A 21,938-nucleotide genomic window follows, 5' to 3' on the forward strand; every position below is an offset into this window, starting at 1 on the left:
TATACATATATACTTTTTTTTTTCTTTTGAATGGCTGCCTCTTGTTTCCTTTGGATTTTATTGGGGTGGGGAAGGAAGGTATCTTAGTTAAGGCACCTAGATTTCTCCTGTGCTCTGCTTATCAGCTTTCCCTCTTGTCTTGTTAATTGCTCCCACCCCTAAAGTTTTAACTCTTTCTAGTCAGGATCAGCTAGAAACCCTAATGAGGCCTTATTTTATCCTTTTCCCTCCCTACAGACCCCTTTTTCATGCATGAACAGAAAAATGATGCAGGGTGACAGAAAAACACTGCACACAGGTCACAGCACACAGAAGCAGCAGCAGCAGCTCCTCATAATTTGGCTTTCAGCATTTAAAGGATCAGCATCTCAGCCCAGGTGTCTCGCCTGAGTCTTCAGATGTGATTGACAGGAATGATTGACAGCGGGCTGAACATCTCAGGGGCTCTCAACATGCATGCTTGTACCAGAATTCCCTCTGATCTTAATTACATGCAACGAGATGTAACTGCCTACTCAGGAACTTTTAATAAGGTTGGAGTAGGTTGAAGGTGTGTGGAGGTCAGGCCAGGGAATCCAACACATCAGAGATGTACTGGGTTTTTGAAGGTTACTCTCTACCTCTCTTAGGATAATTGAAGCAGGAGTGGCCCTAGGGTGCAATTTAAAATTAAATAGGTAGAAGGGAGTGACTCCCTCAGCTTCATTGTTTCTAATCGTACTAGCACCAGCGTTAATCAGGTAAGGCTTTTTTTTTTTTTTTTGGTACCAGAGATCAGGAGGTGGAACCACTGAGCTAAATCCCTGGCCCGAGCCTTCTTTTTAATGAAGTCTCAGGTTAGGCACCTTAGAGATGTTTACCCTTAAAATTTTCCTAAGAAGTACATGGGAAAAGTATTCTTTTAACTAAGAATGTGTAGAAACTAAGGTTCAGAGAAATTATATTATTCTTTTCAAACTCATTTAACCATGGGCTTCTAGCACCAGGATTCAAATCCAGAGCAGCTTGACGCCATGCTGATGCTCTTTCAATATAGCCTTTCTTGAGGAGATATGCATCAGATAAGACCAAAGGGAAGATCACTTGGTTGAACTGCCATCTTGAGCACTTGGGACTTTTGAACAAAGAAACCAGTCCTGAGGTAACTTGAAGTCCCCATGCTATTCTAAAGTTGTTTGGGGCTGCTGCCCAAGAAACAAAGCAGCCCAATAAAAACTGAGTTTTTATAATTGTGTCTGATTTTTGTCTATCAGGAACTCCATGGAAGGAGTAAAGAATAAGATCAGGAAGAAGTCACTATGGTCTTATTTTTAACAAAAATTTATGTAAATGTAAAATGTATAGTACTTCAAGGCAGTGTGGGACTCAAACCGCTACGTAACCCCTAGTTAGCCAGCATATAGCAGCACACATTTCTTTCTACCCAGCTCCAAGGTGAGATTAAAATAGAGTGTATGGAAGCCCAGTACGGGTAAACAAGACAGCGACTCAAGGCCTCCTTAGAACAGAACAGCCTGAGGTCTGGAGATGAAAGACCAGGTGCACCGTATAGCTGACTCCTTTAGCTAGATGGCAGAAAATCGACCCCCTGACCCCTGGCCCACTTGCTGTGCTTGCAGTCCTCTTCCCTTGCGTTTAAAAAACTGTGCTAACCCCTGGGCTGGGCCTCTCTGCGCTGCTCAGTTCTGAGAGTGCCGTCTGGCCAGACTAATAAAGATCTATTTACCAATGACCCTGGTGTGTTCCTTCCTGGGTGACTCTCGCTGCTCGTTGAGCTACCAGAGCCTTGCTGAGCTATAGGTCCCAGCATCTTGGAGGCCCTTTGGGCTGTTCAAGGATCCCAGAAGTAAGGCCCTGGGTCTTGCATCTGAAGCCATCGTTGGGCTATAGGATGCAGCATTGTGAAGGCCCTTCTGGCTGTTCACACTCCTCAGAGTGGAAGTGAGACTTTAGGTCTTACAGTAGATGTTTGCAATGGCACCAAAAAGTATCTTTAAGAGGGAGCTGGAGTCTACAAGTTCACTTATTATTTAAACACCTGATCAACATACTATTTTATATGGTTAAGTTACTTCTTTGAGTTGCTTCTCTTAAATTATACCTTCCTCCTCACCAGCTCTCTCTGGCTTCTGTTTTCTCATATGGTTCATCTCTTTCTTGTTTTTTTCTTTTCAGTAATCCATTTTGCCAATTAATCTTTTATTTTTATAACATCAATATTTTACAGAAAAAAAGAACTCTTTAAGGTTAAACTGTAATTAATTACATCTTATATTTTCAAAGTTGAAACCTAAATTTTTACACAATTACCACAAGTAAACATAATTTATATTCTAATCAACATTTTGATTTTAAATATTTTGCATACAATTTACATACATCAATATCTAAAGGCTATATAACAGTTTACCATAGCAATGGCAACACACTAAGATTTATCCATTTCTCAAGGGCTTTTTAAAAAAACTTATAAAAGTAGTTTTTCTTTAATCTTTTTCTTTTTGTTATTTGCTGGCAGCCCTCAAAACATGCTGGCTGACAGTAAAATTATTGGGCATTTAAAGGAAAAAAAGATAAAAATTATCATTCTAGACACCATGACAACAGTCTGCTTGTGCATTTGCAAAGGAATCTTAGCAGGTTTTTGTTGAGATTGAACCCAGGGACTTGTGTGTGTTTTCCTGTTGAGCTCCCCTGACACGCCAGGGTAGGTTTTTAGTATGTTGACAGATCATTATTAGAAAATGTTGCCAGTTATCTTACAGCTGAACAATTAGTCTGACAAAGCCATTTGTGGAGCTTGGCACAGTGAAGATTTTGGTCATTCAGGGATGAGGATAATTGGTCTTGGGTGGGAGAAACAGCATCCTATAAGCTTTGATGAGGTATTGACTCGTCTCAAGTTAAAAGAAAAAATAGAACGCCAGAGGGTCTTCTCGGCCATGCCCTCTCCTGCAGGCTGCATCCGCCATCTTTAGCCCAGAGGGTCTTCTCGGCAGCACCCTCGCCCTCCCCGCAGCTTTCGGCCATCTTTAACGCTAGAGGGTCTTCTCGGCCACGCCCTCTCCGGCTGACTGTGTTCCGCCATCTTCAGCACCAGAGGGTCTTCTTGGCTGCGCCCTCCCCGCAGCGTTCCCACCATCTTCACCGCCAGAGGGTCTTTTCGGCCACACCCTCTCCAGGCTGTGTTCCGCCATCTTCAGCACCAGAGGGTCTTCTCTGCCGGGTCCTCCCCTGCTGGCGTTGCTACCGCCATCTTCAGTGCTAGAAAGGTAGTCGCGCGGGCACCCCTGAACCCCCCAACCTTCCCCCTCGCGCTTTTAGACCTCCTGATTGGGCCCATCTTTGGACCTATTCTGTAGAGGCAGAGGTGGTCATAAAGAGTATTTTCTGGCACTTTCAACTTTGAACATCTTTAAAGAAGTGGTGGGGGAAATTTATAGTAGAACTGAGTGGAGTTCAGCCCTTTAGGACGTCGGGGAACTTAGTGTGGGCCTTGCAGCCTGAGCTCGGTATGCTTAGTGGGGTTCTGCCACCAGCTAGCTAAGGTCAGGGGACTCGGCTCTGCAAATGGCAGCACATATTGTATATTATGACAGAAATGATATAGTCTGAAAGAGGCTCTTTAAATTCATTTTTGCTTCTTTCTTTTTATCATCCTACTCTGCAAATTCTTTTTTTTTCTTTTTGTTTTTTCTCTAACTCAGTCTCTTACTCCACTGTAGTATCCCTTAGCTCTCTGTTTCTGCTCTTGTCCTAATTCAGTTTTCTTCTTTTATTATTTTTTTCTCTTTTCTTTATGTTCTTTTCTTATGTTATTCTACCTCACTTAAGGGTTACTATATTTCTATTTTGTTTCTTCTTTTTGAATTTAACAATTTTCTGACAATTGTCTGGTCATTCTACATCTTTTGGCTTCATATGAAACTTTCTCTAATTCTTATACTTATCTACTCCTCTTGTCTTAACTTTGTTTTATGCCCCCATTGTAAATGGTAAATATCTTTATTGAAAAGTTTATTTACTGTAAGCATATTTTGGATTACTTCTTGTCTTAATTAAATTTACATGGTTTGAAGGTGATTGATGACTACCATAAGTGGTCAATTTGCAAATTGTGCTTCATTATATTGTGGTGCTGATTGTATCAATTAGGATAAAGGATTGTGATTGATTCAATGAGCTGTTTTCTTCAGTATGATGAAAATGAGAATGTCTAAGAGTCATTAGAGACCCATGGGCTGCAGCCCAACTATAGCAGGAAGATTTAAGTAATAATCTGAAGGTTAAAAACTAAGGATAACCCAACAACAATAATGAAAATGAGAAAATGCTTAAGCAAGATACAGGAACAGACTTCCAGTTCACCAATGGCAAATAGTGGGGCAAATGAGGATGAAAAGTCTGATAGTGAATCATCAGGACACCCTGAACTCAAAGCACAGGAAGTAACAAAACTGATCATTCAGGCTCTAGAGAAATATAAAACCGAAGTAATTTCCCAGATAATCATAGAGATGACAAGCAAAATGAAAGTTATAATTCGTGACTCTAGAACAGAAACTGAGAGGAAAATAGATGAGCTCAGGACCATGATAGAAGCCATGAATGCCCAGCATAAGAAAAAATTGGAAACTATAAATGCCCAATACAAGAAAGAAATGGAATCCATAGGACAGATTCAAACAGATATCCAGGAGATTAAAAACTCCATTGAGAGTGTTCACAAAAGAATAAAAGAGTCCAAAGATAGAATCTCAGATATAGAAGATAAAATTGCAGTCAGTGACCGTGAAAAGAGAGGTCTCTTAAAAACAGTAGGAGATCATGAGAAATTGATACAACTCTTAGACGATACTAAGAATAACATAAGATTGATAGGAATTCAAGAAGTAGTAGGAGAAAATGTAAATGACTTTAAAAAGCTGTTCACAGAATTAATTATAGAAAACTTCCCAAATAGAGGGGAAGAATTTGACATACAGATAAGTGAGGCATATAGGACTCCAACTAGCCATGATCAAGAAAAATCTACACCTAGACATATAATAACCAAGATCCCAGAAACCCAACAGAAGAACAAAATACTACAAGCAGCAAGAGACAAGAAACAAATTACATGCAAAGGAAAGCCTATCAGAATTACAGCAGACTTTTCAATACAAACCCTTAGTTTAAGGAGAGCCTGGAATGAGATATTTCAAGTACTAAAAGAAAACATCCTCCAACCTAGACTGATGTATCCTGCAAAACTTTCTTTTAAAATGGATTGGGAAATAAGATATTTCCAGGATAAAGAACACCTGAGAAACTTAATGAATAACAAACCAGCACTACAACAGATTCTAAACAATATCCTAGAAAAAGACAATGAAGGTAACAACACAATGAGGCCCAACAGAGCAAATCAAATAGGCAAGCCAAGAAACTAAAAGAAGAAAGCAAAAAAAAAAAAAAAAGATAATAATAAATATTGGTTATAACATCAATATTAATGGTCTCAATTCACCAATCAAGAGAAACAGACCAGCAGAATGGATTAAGAAGCAAGATCCAATAATATGTTGTATACAAGACACGTCTAGTGTAAAAAGAAGCCCATAGACTGAAAGTGAAAGGACAGAAAACTTCTTCATGTAACAGGAGCTCCCCCGCCCCCCCAAAAAAGAGGGCTAGCAATCTTATTCACAAAGTAAGTTTCAAACTTAAACTGATTGAAATAGACAAAGAAGCTCACTACATCCTTGTGAAGGGAACAATTCAAGAGGAAGATATAACAAATAATTTATTTTTAATTTATTGAGTATGTCAGAAAGTATATATGCTTTTTTCCCCTCTTTTCTTCTTTTTTTCCTTCTTCTTTTTCTTCCTCTGATGCTGGGGATTAAATTCGGCACATTGTTCTGGCTAGGCAGGTGCAGCACTATTGAGCTAAATCTCAGGCTTTGCATTTCATATTTTTAAAATTTATCAATACATTAATCCTTGTCTCTATATGTTGGTCTACCAAATTGATGAGTTATTTTGGTTCTCATTTTCTTTGCTTTTTTATTTGAGAATTTATGAAATCTGTATATATGAGTAGTATGAAAAGTATTAAGGCCCATCTGTCATTTTCCTCTTTCATCTCTGCTTTCTACAAACTTCCTTTTCTGTCACTACAGCTTGTTTGGTTGGAAATTTGTTAAGATAAATGTTGTTATGTTATCAATATATCTTTGTACCTATTTTCTAATGATGATGAATATTAATTTTTAAGTAAATTTTATTATAACTATATTTAATCATTAATATCATTTAGTATCTGATACATATTACAAATTCTCCAACTCCTTCAAAGATGATATTTGTTTTTTCTCAAATTATACAAATCACCAATATTCCACACATCACTGCACTATTTTATTATATCTAAGTATATATTGTAGAAAATATGCATTGTGTATATGTGGGGGGGTATGTTTTTATATACATGTGTGCACTGTTAAATGAGAAACATAGGCATGAATGTGGTAGGATTGTGCACATTTGGCATATTGATAGTTTCTCTGGCAGCCTTATGATTTCTTTAAATTACATGCTTGACTTCATAGTCATTCATTTGGGAAGAATATTACATATCTATTGGTGTTAAATTCTATCATTATGCTTATAAAATATAATAAAAATAAGTATGGGATATAATAAAATAGAAACAGAAAAATCTGATCTTAAAAATGTGAATTTTTTTAGTTGCTTTTGGATTTCAAATATAAGTGTATTTTTTTCTGTGGGAAGTTTTGTTAGAAAATGTAAGTGGTACAATCAATAAGTATATGGTATTTATCAATTAATTAAACCAAGGAGTTTATAAATCATAAGATATTGAGGACAGTTTCTCAACTATAATATGTAACTTGGTTTTATTTATAATTACATTATTTCAAAAATATTATAAGAAAATGAGAAAGAACATAATGTTTGAAGATCATATCAAACTAATATATTTCGATTAGTCTGTGTTACATAAATTCTTGTTTATTTCATATCTTTTTTTGCTGTCATATATATGTATATTTGAAATTTTTATTTAGTATCTTCATTTCTTGTTATGTATCTTTGCAATCTTTAATTAAAAAAAGTTAAAAGAAAAAATAAAGGAAGAAAAGAAGGAAAGGAAGAAGGATGGAAGGAAGGAAAGAAGGTTGGTTCAGAGCTTTCTGTTAGACACACAAATGGAAAATGGTCTTGTGTCCAGTGACACAGAAGTGAGCTGTAGGAATTGTGGCAGTGACTTTGGCTCAAACATATTCAGATTTTAGAACACTAACCATGGGTTCCACAAGTTACTATACCTTCCTGAGAGTAAATTTCACATCTATAAAGAAACAGTGCATTAACCCACAGGACAGGTGTTGGGGTCAAAGGGACAGAACACCAAACACTGTCACAATGTTTTATTGCAGAATATGAGAGATTGGAGAGCCCAGTGAGTGAAACAGGAGTATTTAACTAGGTTTGCACTAGGTCAGAGGACTTGTGTCCAAAGGTTGAGCCCAGAACAAAGGAAGGGCTCTAGTTTTATACATGTTGCAGAGGGCTGTTGGTCTCCCTAACAGCATGAAACTTGTGGATAAAAGCAGAACAAAAGCAGTCAGTCAAGCTGTGACAACTTTGCAATTTAGCATATCTTGGTGGCCTTGGTCTGGTAAAAACAGAATCTCATAAGAACAGGAGGGTGTGAAACCTTACTTACAGGGACAAAGTTACTAATTTTATTTGTAAAAGAACAACAGCCATAGGGAAGGGGAGTTTTAGGGGGAATTGCTTAGGTTGGGAAAACTTGTTTTTCCTCTTTTTGGGGGTGGTTTTTTGAGACAGGGTCTCACTATGTAGTTGAGACTGACCTGGAACTACTGTGTAGCCCAGGCTGGTCTTGAACTCACAGCAATCCTCCTGCCTCAGCCTCCCAGGTGCTGGGATTACAGGTGTGCACCACCACATCCAGCATTTTTTCCCTCTTTCTTAAAGACCTGCTTCATTGTGAGGAGCCTCAGCGGAAGTTAGCTCCACCTCTGACTCAGGGCTCTAATCCTGAGGCATTTTACATCCACTTGTGAGGATATCAGAGGAAATCTTATATACTTCCATCCCCATTATCCTAAATTCATGCTGTGTTGATGTGGAGCTCAGTTTTTAGACATTTTTCAAAAATTAAGGACCATTTCAGGACAAAGTGTTCACAAACAACATTGGAAATTTCAGCAAAGGAATTTTTCACAGTGAACTTTCAACTTGAAGAGGTTAAAAATACTTCAGATATTTTTTGAATTTACTGTTGAGTAGATTGCTGTTTCATTATGTGGCATTTCAGAAAAAAGGTTTTGATTCTATTCACAGTTCAGAGTTCTCAGATTAGACACCCTTTTGGAAAACATAAATTCTGAGATATTGTGAGTAACCAAACATACTTTAATAGACAAAACCTGTCAGTGAAAATGCAAAAATATATGTGTGGTTTCTCATTTTTTGCAGTTCATTATTTTAAAATCTTAAAATAAAGAATATCAAATATCATATTTGTAATCTCAGTTAGGTTGCCTAAACTCTTCTTCTTCATTTTTTTTGGTACCAGGATCAAACTCAGGATATCGACCTTGCAAGGCAGGCGGTAGCACCACTGAGCTAAACCCCCAGCCCTAATCTCCTCTTAAATAACTACTAAATGTCAATTTAGACAACTTATGATATATTCCTCATTTACTTCTGATTAATGACTATATAAGAGGCAATAACATCGAGTGAGACTTATTTTTGTTTCTGTAAACTTCTAGTGAGAATAGGGAAAAACAAATCCAACACAACTCCAAGAGGGCTATAAATTTCACATACATAGTCCTTTCAGAATTTGAAGCTACAGTCAAATTTCTTTTGAACAGAAATTGTGTCATTGTTTTATGGTTTTGTGAAGCCTCAGAAAAAAATATGCAGTGATTTGTATTGTGAGCTTTCTAGCTATGGCAAGTCAAGATCACCACAGTTAAGTGAATGGGCTCAACTTTCTTGTTTAGTTTGCTTAAATTCACTGTTGACACAATCACTTGTGGACAGTTTCCATCCATTTTCTCTTTCTGCATATTCTGTCCTGATTGTACTCTCCTCTTCTAGAATTTTTTTTTTTGTACTGGGGATTGAACTCAGGACATTGCACTTGTGAGGCAGGTGGCAGAACCACTAAGCTAAATCCTGGGCCCTTGATATTCTTTATTTGTCATAACTTCTAGGGAGTTTTTTCTCCACTAACAGTATTTGTTAAAGATGGAAAACTTTCTGTTTTTGTATTGGCTTAGTCTCCATGAGTGTCTTTCTGTACCTGTGATCCTGGTCTACAAATACAGTCATTCAAACATGACTGCTGAGCCAGCCACACTCCAAGAGACAGCTCCTAGGCCTACAACAAATCATCTTCCTCCTCATTCTTTGCCTCAACCTCTCCCCCTGTTGTCCACCTGCTCCTCATCCTCATCTTTATCCTTGTCCTTGTCCTCCTCCTTGTTCTTCTTTTTTTGCTTCTGAGGACTGAACCCAGGGCTCAATGTTCTGTCACAGAGCTATACCATAAATCATTTTTAACAAAGGAATATCATTTCACTGTACCATAATTTACAGTATTTAACCCAGTAATTACCTGGCATTTGTCCTATAACTTATTTCCAATTTCTGACATGTAAATTAAAACAACTGTAAATCTGTTCTTATATTCTATTTTTTTGTTTTGTTTTGTTTTGAGATAGTCTCTCTTTGTAGTTCAGGCTGGTCTCAAACTCACTAGATAGCCCAGGCTGGCCTCGAACTCATGATAATCCTCCTGCCTCAGCCTCCTGAGAGATAGGATGCACCACCATATTCAGCACTATTTTATTTTTTGAGATGTCTTGCTATATAGTTCAAACTGGCCTTGAATACACTGTGTAGCCAAGGATAGCCTCAAACTAGAGCTGATCCTTCCAGTCACAGCACAAGCACTGGTAATTCTCACCAAAACTGCAGTGTTCTAAACAACTAAAAATATGTTCCAGATCCTAGATCCCTGCATAGTCAAAGAGATTCTGGGTACTTGGGCTCATTCTTCAGGGTGGGGTACGAATCCTGTATCAAGTCAGGATGACTCGGAGACAAAGGAGTCTTCAGTGGCTAAAGCAGCCCTCGGGAGATCCTCAGCAAGATGCTACCACAGCACCATCAGATGGAAACATAATTCTGTCCTTAAATACAGCTTTGTAATACTAAATTTCCCAGCCCTCAAAAAAGCAAAAAGAAATGGATGAATTTAACTTTAAGGACATATTTTATTCAACCCAATTATATCTAAGCTATCATCATTTCAATAACATGAAGATCATTAGTGAATTACTTATATGCTCTTTTAATATGAAATATTTAAAATTCAGTGGTATTTTATACTTAACACACATTTAATTCTAATGAGCCACCTTCTAAGGGCTCAATCTCCTTGTGAGGCTGAGAGGCTGTGGCGTCCTTCTTGACCGCTGTGGTTCTAGGGTTGTGGTGGTGAACCTATGGCATGCATGTCACTGCTTTTAAGATGTTAGTGTATGGCTTGTTTTCTTCTAAACTGTTACCTCAGTATTCAGGTTTAATTGCAATGTTGTCATTCTGCAATAAATAAGTGAGTTTTGGATTGCAGATTGGGCATTTGTCTCTAAAAGGTTTGCCATCACTACTCTGGGGTCCCAGACCCCTATCCCCCTGAGAGCCAGACTCCACTTTTCCTTCTAGGCAGGGTCAGCCTGTTCTCCTGCGCCCTGCTGGAACTAAATGCTAACAGACTTCCCTAGTGATCCTGCTTCATGCTCTCTAAACTGGGAATTCTCTGCCCTTGGTCTCCAGGAATATATTGCTGACAGCTCCTGTAGCATAAATGACCCCACCAGAAGTGCTGTCTGGGACAGAGGGAAGGAGTTAGAGTGCATCCTAGGTGATGAGAACATCTAGTATGTGAATGGGCTTTTACCTTGAGAGTAGCTAAAATAAGTTGGTGAAAAGTAGCAGAAGCAAAATAAACAGTGGTGAAATACTTAAGTCCATGGTAGTAAAACAGAAGACAGAAGAGTGTGGCAGGAAGGGAGAAGAGATCTGAAGGTTTGCGACCATTCAGGGTAGCTCCTGCATTAGGTAGACTCAGAATACAATTAAGCTTTGCAGGCACATTAGGAGCAGAAATGTTTAATCTGGGTCTTTGTCTTCAGGCTGGGCTGGGCTTCAGAGGGCCTTGAAGGATGTGAAATTATGAGCAAAATGTTGTTTACAGGTATGAATTACGCATAGAAGAGAGCAAACATGGCTTACAGTTTATAAGGCCAGCAGGTAAAAAGTTAAAGTGAGAATTGTCCTTATTCGAAGGCAGGGGGTTTCTTGGGGCTTCTGAATCAGATCTGTTACTTTCCAGCCTGGAAAGCTGAAATAGATATGTTGAGTCACTTGGCAAGCCAAACCTCCAGTGACTCCCAACTGGTGGAAATGGAGAAATGCAGGCTTTTACAACCCTAAATGACCTTAAGACTCAGGAAAACATTGAGGCACCTGCAACTCATTGAAAACCCACCTGAGTTCTGGATAGCACTGATCATTGGAGATCAGTTGGCTCTTTCCTTCCTGCTCTTCTGGAACTCCTGATCTGTATGACACGCAGTGTGCCGTTCTAATCATGTGACACCCAGGGCCTCTCAGCCCTGCTGCTACTGGCATTTAGGGCTGGTTAGTTCTTTGTTGCCCAGGTGGGGAGGAGAGAGAGGCTGTTCTGGGCATTTTAGACCACTTGGCAGCATCCATGGCTCTGCCCACGAGATGCCAGTAGCATCAGTTTTATCCCTGCCCCTTCAGTTGTGACAATCACAATTTATTTATTTACTTATTCAATTTCCTTTTTTTCTTTTTTTTAAATTTTTGGTACTGGGGATCAAATTTGGGACCTTGCTCTTGTGAGGCAGGCGATGGAAACACTGAGCTAAATCCCCCGTCCTGTTTTTTTCTTTTTAATAATTATACATATTTCTGGGGTATATTTCAGTGTGATATTTTAACACATATGTCCAATGTGTAATGATCACCTCCAGGTAATCAGCATTTCCATCTCCTTGTTATTTCTTTGTATTTGAAGCCATTGAGTTCCTCTTTTAGTTCTTCATAAATGATAGAATAGTTATTGTAAACTAGAGCAGGAGAACTTATTCCTCCTGTCTAATGTTATCCAACCACATTCTCCCCCATATCCCCTTCCCTTGCCAGCCTCTAGTAACCACCATTCTCCTCTCTTCTACTTTGAAATCAACGTTTTTTTAGCTTGCATAGGAGAGAGACATGCAGTATTTGTCAATCATAGCTATTTCAGACATTGCCAAATGTTGGGTTGGGGCGGAAGGACAAAAATTGCTCCTGATTAAGCACCACTGTCTTCTACAGAAGCTATTTTAACCCAGCCTGGTGTACTAGGTTAAATATCACATCAGCAGAGACAAACAAGTGTGATTGATATATTGGCACATAAATGATCAGTTTTTGTATTCCTGGATTCTTCATGCAGAACCCACTATTTCCAGATAAGCAATGGGTTAATCGCTTTGAAAGAGAAGACAATAAAAAAGGAAATGCTTCACTCTACCAGTTCTTTTAGGAGCTCCTGAATTCTGCATCAGAAACAAGTTGAGCCTTGCATTTTCCTTTCTGAGCTGTAAAATATAGGTTGTCAGCTTCCCCATTACGACGAGGAAGAGTGCAATTTGAATCTCCCCCAAATGAAGTTTGAAGTTCCCATCACACAATGCATGCCAGTCAGCAATCCTCACGAAAAGAACCTCCCATTTCCTTCATGTGCTTGTACAGGGCGTTTTAAAAAGGGCCTAACACTCACTGTAAAATGAAAACGAAAGAAATCTGTCTTTAATGGTTATCCCTTAAAATTTGCATGGTGAAGCACAATTTTTCAAACTCACTTTCAAAGAAACAAACAAGAATACTGATTTTTTTTTTTGTACCAGGGATCAAACTCAGGTCCTTGTGCTTGCAAGGCAGGCGGTAGAACTACTGAGCTAAATCCCTGGCCCAAGAAAACTGATCTTATGCAAACTTCAGATAAACCTGATGAGCTCCAGGGCCCCTCCTTTTTAACCTCTCCTCCCCACTATGCCCTGCACTGAGGTACTCATGCAAAGGGTATAGATAGGGAAAAAACACACTGCAAGCCAGACCTTAGATGTAGACAAGTGAATTTTATGTGACTTCAGTCTTGAGGTCTTAACTATGTGGAAATAGTTAAGCTGGAGCGAAAGAAACTGGGACAGAATGGCAGCTGTGATGGACTGGTCCAGAATGGTAACTTTGACTACAGGTAGAGCCCCAGATGGCGCTGCAGCTCTGTCTTGAGGAATGATGGGTAAGAGAACCTTGGCTCACCAAGGGTGTAGCTTCACCCTTTTAGCAGGACAGAAACATGTTCTCATGACTTTGTGAGGGTCACTGCTTTGCTTTGAACTGAAAGCACCCCGGGTTGTTGACTGGGTAAGAACTCTGGAGTTGCTGATGGACAGAGCCCTAGACCCGATTCTGTGGGGATGGGGTGAGTTCTAGTGAGTGCCTGCCTCAGAGGACCAAGTTGCTGCCCTCCTAAAGGTTTGCTGTGTGATTAGTTTGCCCATTCTGAGCACTAGAATTTGGATAGCTGTCAGCTGGTACTGTCATTTTTATCGGAAGAGCTGTTAATTCAGGGTTTAATGATTTTTCTTTTACTCTTGTCATTGACAATACTCAATTCATTTTCTTTTTTGTTTGTTTGTTTGTTTTTTAGAGACAGGGTCTCACTATGTAGTTAAGACTGACCTGGAACTCACTATGTAGCCCAGGCTGGTCTCAAACTCACAGTGATCCTCCTGCCTCAGCCTCCCGAGTGCTGGGATTACAGGCGTGCGCCACCATGCCAGGCTTTAATTCATTATCTTTAGGCAGTGTAGTTCTGGAGATAAATTCTTATCCTTCTTTCTTACATGTGGCCAAGGGAATAGTTCTGTTCTGTGTCTGAGCTTTCGGGTTTTTGTTGGTTGTCCAGGACCTGTGTTGTTTATTCTCTTACAGATTGTACTGTAGGTGGCTCTGCCTTAGAAAATGCTTACTCTGTCACTGGGATGTCAAGAATTAGTGTTCACTTTAATATCCAGAGAGCAGGAGTCAGGTCTCATTCTGAGTAACAGTGAGCACTTGGGTTCTCAGGAACACACAAAATTGCTTCCCACTTCTTGCCTCAGACTGTTGGCCCAGCTTCTGCACTGCTCCGAGCTTCTCCTCTGCCCCCAGCTTCTCCATGGATCCCAACTTCTCCACTGTCCCCTTTCTGAGTGATGCACTATTTGTATTCTAAGGTGCTTGTACAACACTTCTGGTAATCTTCGGTTCCCACTGAATAAATATCTTTAGACATACTGAAGTTCTTATAGGTGATGTTTTGGGGGTAGATTATAGGTGTGTTCCACCCTGCCTGGTACTGCAGGTGACTTTTAAGTTTTGCCAAGTGTACATTATCTACTACCTGTGAGGACCTCCATCCAGGTATTGTAGGTCTATGTCAACTAATATGGAACTTGTTTCCATGGACATTGGTTTCTTTACATTCAGAAACACCACTTAAATATTATAAAATAAATATTTTATTTAATATAAAGTCCTGATAGTGTATTTAATATAAAGCCTCAATATTTCCCATCCACTGTTTCGGTCACTCTGATCCTATGTGAGTCTGAACCAAGTGCTCTCCAAGCGACCTCAGCCTGTTGCTCCAGAATCTGACTTGACCCCACGTATGTTACTTGCCGATCTCCTGTGGTTTCTCTTGTGGAAAAGGGTTCCAGGTATGTACCAGCTAATCTACCTGATCTCACACCTCCCGGGAAGTTCTTTTTCTTTGTATGTGGTGAACCTGTCTCTGTCACGACGTGAATTGACTTGGTTGTCTGATGAGGCCAGTGTGTGGCATCACCGTCAGCTTCAGCTCCTGGGTCCCTGCATAAGTCTGGGGCCTGCAGAACTTGAAACTTTATTCAGTCATTAATGATTAGAGAACACATTACCTGTGTCTTAAATAATACCAACATACTTTGCTCTCCTTTTCTCCTCCTGTATCTATTTAATGAAAGAACTATTTGCTGTTGTAGCTTTTGCGCAATTGCCTCTCTTTCTTTCTTTTTTCTTTCGGTGATACTAGAGATTGAACTCAGGGCCTTCACACTGAAATATATCCGTAGGCCCCTCATTTAAAAACAAATTAAATTTTGAGACAGAGTCTTGCTAAGTTACTAAGTTGCCCAGACTGGATTCAAATTTGCTATCTTCCTTAGAATACAGGTGTGTGCCCCTATACCTGGGGCAAACTGTCTTTTTTTTTTTTTTTTTTTTTTTTTTTTTTTTTTTTTTTTTTTTTTTTTTTTTTTTTTTTTTTTTTTTTTTTTTTTTTTTTTTTTTTTTTTTTTTTTTTTTTTTTTTTTTTTTTTTTTTTTTTTTTTTTTTTTTTAGTTTATTGGTACTTTTATACAGTACAGTTACATTCATCATCGGGATCTTGTACCTTTACATGACAGATTTTGGTTCTCAAATTTTCCCCATACCCCTGCCTTCCTTCACCCCCTCCATGCTCCCCTATTTACAAAGACTTTGATTCCATTTTTTCCTTTTCTCATATTTTTCGAACTGTCATTCTTGTGGTCACTGGATTCTCCCATCATTCCTTTGAGGTACCATTGTAGTATATTTAGCATATTTTACTGAAGATTTGACAGTAAAATAAAAGGACTAAATGCAGCATGTGTCCCAGGCTGGCCCTTTGTCCCGTTGCTCCTGGAGGTGGCATGAGGACTGAGGTTGTTGTTCTCCTCCTGCCTTCTCCTTTTTTTGATACTGGGCATCAAACTTGGGATTTTGTGCTTGCAAGGCAGGAGGTGGCACCACTGAGCTAAAGCCCCAGCCCTCCTGTGCCCACCTTCATCTACATGCCAGTCACTAGGAGCCTTATGCATCCTGACTGCTGTAATGAACACACCCTGGGCTGAGTGACTTGTAGACAATTACTGTCTAAAGTTTAAATTACTGTCTGCTGTTGAAATCTCTGGTTCTGGAGGGTGGGAGGCCTGAGATTAAAGTGCTGGGAGATGGTGAGGGCCTGCTTCTAGCTTCACAGTCATTTTTATGTGTCCCCACATGGCAGAAGGGACACTGGGACCCCACTGTGTCTCTTTTGTGAGAACATCCATCCCACCATGAGGTCTCCACCCTCAGGATGAATCTGCTCTCCTCTTCCTCAAACAAGAGTCCCTTTGCCTTTTACCATCATCCTAAGGTCTGCATCCCCATCACACCTCCTTACTGCAGCCCTGGGAAATTTGGGAGTCAACTTCTCTGCACAGTAAGGCAATGAGACACCATAAGGTACACATTTTAAAGGCACACCAGTAGGCTCAATGATTGGGCTGGGGATGTATCTCAGTGATAGAGTGCTCACTTAGCATGCAAAAGAGGCCCTAGGTTCAGTCTTAAGGAGCAAGGAGCATAAAACAAAACAGCAAAAGACTAAATCAAGAGCAGTGGATTTTTTCTGAGGTTGAATTTTTTGTCTTACTGCATGTTACTGATGAAGACATTTATTTCATTTCCACATGCATGTAACATACTTTTCTCATTCTACTCTTACGATCCTTGCCCTCCTTTTGCTCCTCCAACTCCCCTCCTTTTCTCTCGTAGTCTCCCTCCCCTAGACTCCTTATAGGAAGAACAATAATATGTTAATACATTTACTTAGGTACTAGCGATTGAACCCAAAGCCTTCACACTGAGCTATACTCCTAACACTTCATTTTGTTTTTATTCTGAGACAGGTTCTTACTATGTTGCTAAATTTCCCAGGCTCAGCTCAGATTTGCTGCTCAAATCCTGCAACCTTAGTCTCCTGTTGTGCTGGAATTCCATGCACGGGCCAGCGAAGCTTAGGGTATGGCACTAACATATTATTGTTCATCCTATGAGGAACCTAGGGGAGGGAGACATGAGCATCATCATGTGAATAAAAGCTAAATATGGGCAAAGCTTCTCAAAGAAGGGCCAGCCCACAATGGAAAGCTGTTTGGTCTGAAAACCCATGTAAACTGTATGCTTTGGACAGCTCTGTTGGGTTTCATGCTAATGCCTGTCCAGTTAGCCAGCTGATTTCCCCATCAGAACATAAGGTACACACAGTCTGAATATCTTTTCGTACTGAACTTCTGCAGCAAATAAAAACATCAGCTGTATTTCTGTAATCCAGACAGATGATGACAAATGGCTGCGTGACACATTTTAAGTGGAACTAGGTAGTCCCTGCCTCCCGTTTTTTTTTTCCTGTCAAGAAATTATTTTACCTTCTATTCAGTCATGTGAGTATTGCTTTATTATTATAACATGATTTCTTCCTACCTCTGAGCACTTGCGTTGTCTCTCTCACAAGATCACCCTTTCTTGTATTGTAATCTCCCATAACTACTCAGTTCCTTTTGTTCTCAGAATGGTCTTCTCCAGATTATTCTCCAAACATTCTTCTTTGTATTCTCAAGAACATTCAAGAACATTCTTGGCCTTCTTTCCCAGCCATTTCAAACTTTTGTTTGGTTCCTCAGTCTTCAGCTTTGTTCAGTAACCAGTTTGTGGCTTTATCCGGGTCTAGTGTTACAGGTAACAGGCGAGTTCCTCAGTCCAGGAAGCAGAGTAGCTGCTGTGGCCCTTAGATCCTGGTCCCCACAGGGAGCAGTGACCTTGAGGCCAGAGGCCCAATCAGACCCACAGGAGTCAAAGGACTGATGAAGTTGTCAGGGCTGTGAGGTCAGGCAGCGGCTGCTCCTCATGAGGACATCAGTGAGCCAGGGAGGGGTTAGAGGTAACCCGGAGGCATTGAAGCTGCCACCACCCTCCAGGAGGCTGGAGAAGGAGAGAAGATGGAGCAAGTGAAGGTCCCTCAGGCCTTCGCCACCTGAGAGTTGTGCATACACTGAGGTGGAGGCTCCATTCCAAGCACCTGCATGGTTTTGGAGTTTCTGGGAGCAGCAGGGGAGTGTGTTTGAGCGGTTGTGGACCCCATAGGCTTGCAGAGGCAAGCTCACCTGCTGAGAGAGAGACAGAGACCCTGAGGACATCCTGTTCTCAGGGAAGGAAAATAATTTGACAAGCTGAATTGAGAATCCTTCTGGGATTAGAAACTTGTGGTGCACACTCTAAGTCAGCTGCCCAAGAGGCTGAGATAGGAGGATCACAAATTTGAACTCATCCTGGGCAGCTCAGCAAGACTCGATCTCGGAAGAAGAACATAGAGCTGGGTATGTATCTCAGTATAAAAGCCCTGGGTTCAATCCCTAGGACCACAACAAAAAAGAAAAGAAAGATTTTACACCTCTGTGAAGACACTGGTTCCCGTGGTTGTACTTCTCTCCAGCATCCCCAAGTCACCTGGTGAGAGAAGCGAAGGAAAGCTTCAGAGTTAATCCAGGGGCAGGTGTGCACAGCAGACTGCACCAGATCCGGTGCTTCATTTTGAAGTCAGGGGAAAGGGAAGGGCAAGCAGGTAGGAGCTGCCCATAGGCAGCAGCCGCAGTAAGCGGTGGGCTGCAGTGGAAAGCAGGCACATCACCCTGGTGACCACCGTAGGGAGCCGCCTTCTCTACCAGTCTTAAGCACCTTGGGCGATTTTAGTGAACTCATGATACCACCTTCATTTTCTTCTTATGTAGGGTTTCATTTTCTCACGGTAATTCTACCCGACAAAAGCGATTGCTGTCAGATGACTTCACGTTCTCTACTAAACATTATAATCCTACCCTCTGGTTGGTTTCTTTCCTGGTTCTTTTTCCCACATCACAGCTCAGAACTGACACCCAGTGGCTGCTTAGTACAAAGCCCCTGAAATGCTGGGGTCTCTCACACAGCCACAGAGGCACAGAAAAAGCATTTGCCTCCCTGTTGGCAAGAGTGTGGCAAGAAGACTGCAAGCTGGGTGCAGTGTTATACACCTGTAACCCTAGCTCTCCAGAGGCTGAGGCAGGAGGATGAGGAGCTCCAAGCCAGCCCGGGCTACATATCAAATTCAAGTCTAGCTTGGCTACATAGTAAGAGCCTGTCTCAAACAACAACAAACAAAAACACTGAAGAAGAGAAAGAAGAAGAACACATCCTGTCAGGAGGTTGGAGCACTGTCAGAAAATATGGAAGCCTTTTTTGGACACACTTCATGGACAGCCAGGTGATCCAGAAATTAATATTAAACTGGAAATGAAAGTGGGTCAGTATTTTGATTGCCCAAATAGGGGAGAGTTAGGCAAAAGAAGGTAAAGGCATTTTTAGAGAATTATATTCTTTTTAATGAAAATTTTACTTCCTCCCTCGTCCTTAATCTGAGGGGTCCCTGTATCCTTCAGGTCTCATAAGGGTTGTCAGGTGACAGCTGTTTGACATTTATGCAGAATTTCAGGATATGGCAGCTGTGGGAACTGAGTCAAGATTCTGCCCTTTGGATTCTCTCATAGGACTGAGGGTTATCACAAAATGTTAGTACGCATTTCAATTTCAAGTGCATTTTTATAATTGAACACTAATTTAAAAAATCTTAAGGGGCACCAGGGATTTAGCTCAGTGGTGCTGCTGTCTGCCTTCGCAAGCGCAAGGTCCAGAGTTCAATCTCCGGTATTCCCCCGAAAAAAGAGTGAGAAAATCATTTTTAAAAAATCTTAAATGTTAATTTTTTAAAAATAAATTTTACTTTATTTTTATCCCATTCCCCCCTCAAGCCCCCTCCCCTCCCTTTGTACAAAAGCTTTGTTTCCATTTTTTCCTCTATTTTCACTTTTTTCTTATCCCTTCTTTCCTTTTTTCTCTCTCCTCCTTCTTGCTCTTCCCATTTGAACATTTTCTCCTCATTTCTCAATATTTATTATACATGAAATGTTGATTTTATTACTAAATTTCAGATTTATTACTAAGTTTTAGACACATTTATTGGCATGCTATTCCAGTGTTTGGAGTTGTGGATTGCCTTTTTCTCTCACAAATTCTTATTTATTTATTTATTGACAGTACTGGGGATTGAACCCAGGGCCTTTGCACTGAGCTACACCCCCAACCCTTTTGAAATTGTTTATATTTTGAGGCAGGGTCTCACTTGAGTTACTAAATTGCTCAAGCTGGGCTCCTACTTGTGACCTTCCTGCCTCAGGCTCCCAGAGTTCTGGGGTCGCAGAGTGTGTCACCGTGCCTGGCTTTCTTCTCTTTTGCAACAGACATTTCCGGAGTCACATAAGGTTGGTAGGTGGGAAAGGTAAAAAGGAGAAACAAAATGTGATAAGAGGCCCAGTGGCTTCACAGGAAGGATAAGGAGCGCACTTCAGAACCCATTTCTGAGAGAAGGGACAGCCAGCTGCCCATGCATGGAGGGTACCACAAGGATGCCCTGGGTACAGTGTCCTTCTGTGCCCTCAGAGCAGCTCCTGTTGGTGTTGTCTGCAGCCAGGGACTTAGTTTCAATCAGAATATTTCCCTGGACACTGCTGGAGACGTATGTGGCAGGGACAGGGCGGGTCCACGTGTTTGTGGGCCCTGGGATGCAGTCCTGGGGTCTGGGCAGGGTTCTCAGTCATCCACAGATACAAAAGGGGGAACTGGGAGCAGAGACTGGGCAGGAGAGTGGGGTTGGGAGTTGCCCCAGAACAGAAAGGGAGATGAGAACATATTACTGCCGGCCTTTCTTGCTTTCTGATTTTATCTGAATGTACCCCGGCATGTATCAGGAGAAGATAGAGGATTTAAATGTTTTAATTTGTTTTCAACAAACATGAATTGGGGATCTATTATAGTGGGCTGAGGGGGCAAAATCGTGTTTTAGTTGAAGGTGTAATAGGAAGAAACTTTTATATTTTTCCAGTATTGTTTTTACCCATGGTTTGCCACATATTGTTTTTTTGAACTTTAATGAAATCTTGTGTAGATTTAATAAGTTTTGGGTCACTTTTCATTACTGAAAATACATTTTGCCTAAAACTCCAATATATCCAATTCACATTTGAAATATTACCATATCCTAATCCTGTTCTAAGTACTAGATCACAGTAAAATCTTTTTTTTTTTTTTTCGAGACAAGATCTCGCTTTGTAGTTTAGGGTGGTCTCAACTCACGGTGATCCTTCTGCCTCAGCCTCCCAAGTGCTGGGATTACAGGCTTGTACCACCACGCCTGACACAAAATCTTAACTATGAAGAAATATGAATTTTAAGCATTTAAAAGTTTATAAAATAGAGTATAGACCATTTGGTAGTAATCACACTAGAAATAAATAGTAGAAAGACTGCAAAGAATGTCAATGTTTGGAAACTTAAAAATACATTCCCAGATACTAATTAAAGAAGAGCTACCCCCCCAAAATTTACATCTGAATGATAAGAAAGTACTAAATATTTGAACTTGTGAGATTAAGTTAAGGGAAAAGTAACTTTATATGCATTTACTAAAAATAACAAAGTCTGAAAACAAATTTATTAAGTATTTAACTCAGGAAGCTGTCAAAAGCATGGTAAACCTAGAGAATGTAGGAGGGAGGAAAGAAAGCAGAAGATGAAGAATTAGAAAAGTAGGCTGAGGTGTAGCTTGGTAAAGCTCTAGCCTAGCATGCCTGAGGCCCTGGGTTCAGTCTCCACCACCGAAAACAAACAAGAAAACTGTAAAGAGGATCAACAAAACTAAATATTGGTACTTAGTAAAAAGAAAATATTTAAGTAAATCATCTTCTAATGAGATAACTAAAAGATGAAACATGCAAATAAACATTGGGAATGAAAAAAATACAAATAGCCAGTTTTTGTTTGTTTGTTTTTTGTTATGGCAGTGGATC

General features: G+C 40.2%; 1 protein-coding gene across 1 annotated transcript in view; it reads left to right on the forward strand.

The window, feature by feature from the left end:
- The first annotated feature begins 2,792 nt into the window (after window positions 1-2,792).
- Window positions 2,793-21,938, forward strand: part of LOC104861497 (cytidine monophosphate-N-acetylneuraminic acid hydroxylase) — a 147,772-nt gene continuing 128,626 nt past the window's right edge. The window contains exon 1 of the mRNA XM_033761886.1: window positions 2,793-3,272. The gene's annotated coding sequence lies outside the window, so the exon portion shown is untranslated. The remainder of the gene's footprint in view (window positions 3,273-21,938) is intronic.

The sequence above is a fragment of the Fukomys damarensis genome, unplaced genomic scaffold (genome assembly GCF_012274545.1).
Source record: "Fukomys damarensis isolate Sample0158 unplaced genomic scaffold, DMR_v1.0_HiC HiC_scaffold_10, whole genome shotgun sequence".
In the NCBI taxonomy this organism is placed as follows: Eukaryota; Metazoa; Chordata; class Mammalia; order Rodentia; family Bathyergidae; genus Fukomys; species Fukomys damarensis.